We start from the raw sequence: 5,803 nt of genomic DNA, 5'->3' as shown, positions 1-5,803 counted from the left end.
ACAACTGTTAAAATAATGCAGCTTTATTTATGTACTCAAATGATATATCTTCTTTGGTTCATAGAAATCTCAAATGTATGCAGGTTTTATTATCTTCAAAAAATGCAGGTTTTATTATCTTCAAAAAAATTAAAGTCTTTCAGTAGAAAAATGTTGCAATATCGGATTGTTCTGACACCCATATTTTTTTTTAAACTTTGTTACAGAGAGCTCTTTTAGATGTTAATGTTTGTTTTTCCAAAGTTTATCGCATTTAATAATTATATATATATATTTATGTATACATATATATATATGTGTGTGTGTGTATGTATATGTGTGTATATATATATATATATATATATATATATATATATATATGTGCGTGTATATATAATTTATTTATTTATTTTTTTATTTTTTTATTTTTTTAATATAAACTCTAGGGAAACAAACCAAGATGGCAAACTAGTAAACTAGGAAAACCACCCCAGATAGCAGATCCATATAAGTGCTGTGGTCGTGTTCAGCCAGGGGAACTAAAAGGTTTGATACTCGCAATCAGTCGCTTTTATATGCAGTGCACATGGAAGATGTCTGCTATGTAAGTGCTCTTCATACAGCTTTGATGTGGCACTATTACATGTTGTTTAGTTGTTATGGGTACCTTCACATATTTAGTATGTTTCTGTAACGGCCCGCCCACTACGTCGGCCATCACCCCCCTTTATGCCCCCTGCTTGCCCACATGGCGTGGAGGTGGTGTAGTCGCTGTTAGAATCATAAATTCTTGCATTGCGCAGGAATTTGTGATTCTTTCATTGCTTCTACGCCAGAAAACTGGCATAGATGCAGTGATAAATCTTCTTCTCTGCGGGCCTTCAATGCCCTCCAGATGTAGGTGAACTATGGCCAGCTAATCCTGCAATCCAATGTCTATATTGGGTATTGCAGATGCATAACATCTGCCTGGGAAGGAAATGTTTACATTTTGACCAATAGGATGTCATGTTTATTAATTGTTAATTCCATGTTGTAAGAAAGTCCCTGGTTGGATAATGGAACTTGACACCTCCAAAGGAAATATAACAAAACCTCTTGTGGCTGGAAAGTTCTAGGTCTGTGGACATTAGATCCAGTGATGAGAGGATGTGTGTGTGGATGTAGATGTAGGCCAGCAGATATCAGGCCTACCTTCAAGAGCCTGCCTTAGAGGACTGTTTTTGGAGTTCCTCATCTCTCCAGCCTGAAGCTACTTAAACCAAGTTGTGAGCACCTTTTGCCAAACATAATCCAACTAGTAACCCAGACCATTTAGACTGTTGCCTTTGTTGAGTTGGTGTTCCGGAATAAAGGAACCGTGATCTGTTTTTTCACATCCCTTGTCCGAGTGTGATTCCTTGAAGCTGAATAACATCATAACCTTCCCTTCTACCATCTACCTGGGAAACCTTACACATACAAAAGCTTCAGGAGAGCCCCAGGAAGAACTGTTTCCATCCACCTGTTGCATCTCTCTCTTTCTTTCAATCAACCTGCCAGACACCTGCACAACGTGGACGAATCTTGTTCCATCTGTACCACGCAACTGTGACCGGTTCTAGCGCTATGCCCCGCCCAGCCCAGCTGGTACCAAGGGAATCCAGCTGCACCCAAGCCAAAAGATCAGGCCCCGGTGGGGGATGTTGCATTTCTTATCAAAGTCTACAACCAAATATGCAGAAAAAATATCTGTATAATCCATATTGTGTAAGACTGGCCTAAAGGTAATTGGTCTAGATTGTGCCCAGACTTCATGGGGAAAATCCACAACCTAATGCAGTACCTTTGAAGTCTGTTATACATAATATAATGTATACTCATATGCAATAAGGTGGTAACCTTTTAAACTTACACTAATGAGCCTGCAGGGCACTGAGGAGTGTTTCCAGAGCCCCTCAGTGCTGTAGCTTTACAGGCTGTTACAATGAGCCCCTCCTGCTGTACCTCCTGCTGCTAAATTATGCAGGCAGAGTGAGAGAGAGAGAAAAAAGGGGATTGGGTGAGACATGTTATGCTCATTGTAACAACCTATAAACCTACATAACTGGGGGGCCCTGGGGACATGGATAACAAATATAAGACAATTAGCAATCACAGTACCTAAATCTATGAGTAAGTGTTCCGGGTTCAATATGCTAGATTTTGATGGTAATTTTCCTTCAAAAATATGTAGCATATCTTTTTTTTGCTGCAGATTTTGTCTGGATTTCTATTGAAATAAATTTCCAGATAAATCATTGATCAGGTGGTTATTCTGATTGTCACATCGGCTCTAAAGGAATTACTTCTCTTATAGTCCTCTTCCCCATTTTTGGCTTATTAACACTGTTAACACTGATTAACATTGTAGAATTCTAATTTAGGCTTTATGGATCTGTCTGTATTTATCAGCCCTTATGAACAACTATATATAACATCGTAATTCCAAGTTCACTAGAGTATTGTAATAGAGACTTAAGACTCAGGGAAGGCAGACAGGACAGTGAACCATAAACTGAGACCCCACACTGTCACCTGCTTGCTTGCCTCTGTGTATCCTAGGAGATAAAGGACAACTTGAAGACAGTCCCTTCTTACATCAAAGTGAGTACACAAAGCAAGACTCAAAAACCATCCACACAAAACAAAGGTCAGGTGTATCAGTCAAAATGAAAATAGAGAATAAGGTATGAAATGAGAGTCAAAAGGAATAGTCAAAAATATGCAAAACCAAGATCAATAAAACAGAAATATTAGAAGTATAGTGAGTAGACAGGACACAGGGAGCTCAGTAAGAAATATAACCAGCAGGGGACTAGCTGTCAATACAATCTACGTAAGTGGCCAAAGAGCCTCCACCTCAGGTCACTGGAGCAGAGGTCTGTCCATCACAGCTATTGCTGGGGCAGCAACACTAGCCACAGTTCACACTGGAATATCAAGCAAAATACACAGTGGAAAGTCAACGCACCCTAAGCCACATTCTGCGGACAGAAGAAGATGATGGCATGGATGTTACAAGTATAGCTGCTTTTTGGAGGAGGGCTTCACTATGACTCCCAGACTGGGGTCATGCATAGCAGGGACCACTGAATGATGTTTCAAAGTGTTAGTAGAACATTTATACAGGTTTTGACCATTTGGAGAAGATTTTTTCCCACATAACCTTGTTTAACTCATGGAACATTCATTTTATACCATATAAAGGTTATATGTATAATATACTTCATGTACAACATGTATAGATCAATATGAAAATATTCTGAAATCCCCCTCCAGATTAGCAGAACTTCCCATGGACATTCATCAAGGTGTTTCACACATGTAGCAATGACACATCATTCAATTTGAAGAACTCAACATCTTTCTTTGTTATCACTATAGGGTTGAACACAGTGGAAATTTATTTAAAAAATTTAAGTAAAGAAAACAACAACATTTTTTATTATAACAGTGATGTCCTGAATACTCAAAGATCATCTTTCATAACTGCACAAAGGAGCATTGTCACTTTCATCATTAACCACACAGAAATCATTCTGAAATTGCCATACAAGATATGATCACCCCTTTAAAGGGTACATGATGACAGGTTCCAATAGCCTCTGGAATGTTGATTTCCAAAATGCCTTTGCCGTGCATCTAAATCTTAATCCCATCTCCATACTTCTCATTCAATGTCTTCCCCCTCCCACAGCCTCTCCCCCGCCCTCTACCCCCACTTACATCAGCTCTTTAATATAAGCAATTCCCGTTTGAACTGCCTTCTCCCAGGGCCAACCACCCACTGCTGGCAGGGAGCCAGGTAATGTTAAAGAAACAACTGAAAAGCAGTGTAATTTTTTAAGGCATTTTTTTTTAATCAGCATGCAAGAGGCTATTGTCACCTGTCAAGTGGACTGACTGAACCACCACGAGCAATAACATAAGCCAACACCTAGAAGTCAGAAAGGAGGTCAGGACTGGCAGCACAGGATCAGAGTCAGTAATGTAGAAGAAGGTCAGGGCAGGCGGCAGAGAATCGAGGTCAGGAAACAAAATGGTGGTCAAAATGGATAAACCACAAGAGTCTCAATAACAATGCTTTCTCTAAGGCAACTGGGCACAAAGATCTTGCAGGTGTCATTGGAAGAGGCAGGCTATATAGCAGGACAGCGGCTGGCCCAGTGGCAATTAGCGGCGCATTGGCCCTTTAAATTTCACATAGCTGATTCATGCACACTTGGAGGCGGGGACATGTGCGTCGGACCACAGGTGCCGTTGCTGAAGCGATGACGGGTGAGTACACCTGCAGCGGTCACAAAGAGGCCCCCGCCACATGGAGGCACATGGGTGCCCCTGCGACCCGTGACCTGGGTCGCAGTAGAACCCTATAATCATGTAAAGATGACCTTCCTGATGACAGGTTCCCTTTAAGGATGTGTTGTGTGTTGGTACATGAATTAATTTGAATTAGAATTTTTTTTTTCTTTTTTCCAAATATAGCACCATACCTGGTATGCTCCATAAAAAAGTGATATAAAAGTGACTTGAACTTGAACTACATAAATCATGCCTGGTATTGCGGCTCAGTGCTATTGAAGTGAATTAGGTGCAATATCAACACAAAACCTGTGGACAGTTGTAGTATTGTTCCTAGAAGAAAGCGACCATGTGTTTCTATTACAGGACTACACCTAATCTGATCTAAGGTTCAACACTCCATGGGAGTTGCAGCTCTACGATGTAATATAAATCTCTTCTTCTCTTCTAGCTCAGCTTATTGTTCCCATTTTATATACTGCAAAACCTTTCCTCCATCTCACTAATTCAAAGGATGAGCTGTGACATTTACTTTGCTTGCATGGATAAGTAAATAGTATATAAAGAGATAATGAATGGCTACGGGGATTTTGCAAAACAAAAACAAATGTACTTAATCGAGACGCAGGGTAGATGGAGCTGTGAGCTACATCTCACACTAATAAACCCATCAAACAGTCAAGAACAAGTCATAAGCTGTAATCAAATGTGATCCAATCAGCATACCCCGAAGGTAATGGATCTATAGGCCATGTTCATTATATGGATGACTTCTTTGGACCTGAGGGATAGAAAGAGCCAGGATTATTTATTTGTCCACAGGGTCTGGTATAGTAACGTTGAACTAGAAGCAAATTATAACTAGGTTCAGTGTGTACTTGGTCTTATATAATGCCATGTGACTGTATGCGGCAAGAACATCTAGTCTTCTGCCAAAGAATAGGCAGGGCAAGCAGGGTCCCAATTTATAGTTCTAGTATCCACCTATGCAAGCACTGGTCCAGCAAAATGTATAGAGAGAATACAATCTGAAACCTTACAATAACTGTAAAATGAAAAACTTAGATGCCTGCATATACCAACCAATACAGTCTTTATGAGTAAATGAACTATTTTTGCACCCAGCCAAACACTGGTTCGCTCTTTTGTTAGCTTTGTGTTTGAATATGAGTTGATTTGACTATTTTTACAGGTTTTTTGTGTAAATGAACTATCTTTGCAACCTTCCAAACACTGGTCCGCTCGTTCATTTGTACCTATACCAACCAATTATGGAACAGTTTTTATTTTGTTAAACATGTATTCCCATTTCAGCAAATTATTATTGTTTTTATGCTAAAAAGTAATACAATTTTCCAATATACTTTCTGTATCAATTTCTTGTGGATTTCTAGATCTCTACTTGCTGTCATTCTATGGAAAGCTTCTATGTTTACTTCCAGTGGATAGAAATCTGACCATGGTCACACAGGTGCACGGCTTGTTATATCACAGTGAGTAA

The sequence above is a fragment of the Engystomops pustulosus genome, chromosome 6, assembly GCF_040894005.1.
Source record: "Engystomops pustulosus chromosome 6, aEngPut4.maternal, whole genome shotgun sequence".
NCBI classification, from domain to species: Eukaryota; Metazoa; Chordata; class Amphibia; order Anura; family Leptodactylidae; genus Engystomops; species Engystomops pustulosus.
Note: the sequence above shows the minus strand (reverse complement) of the source record.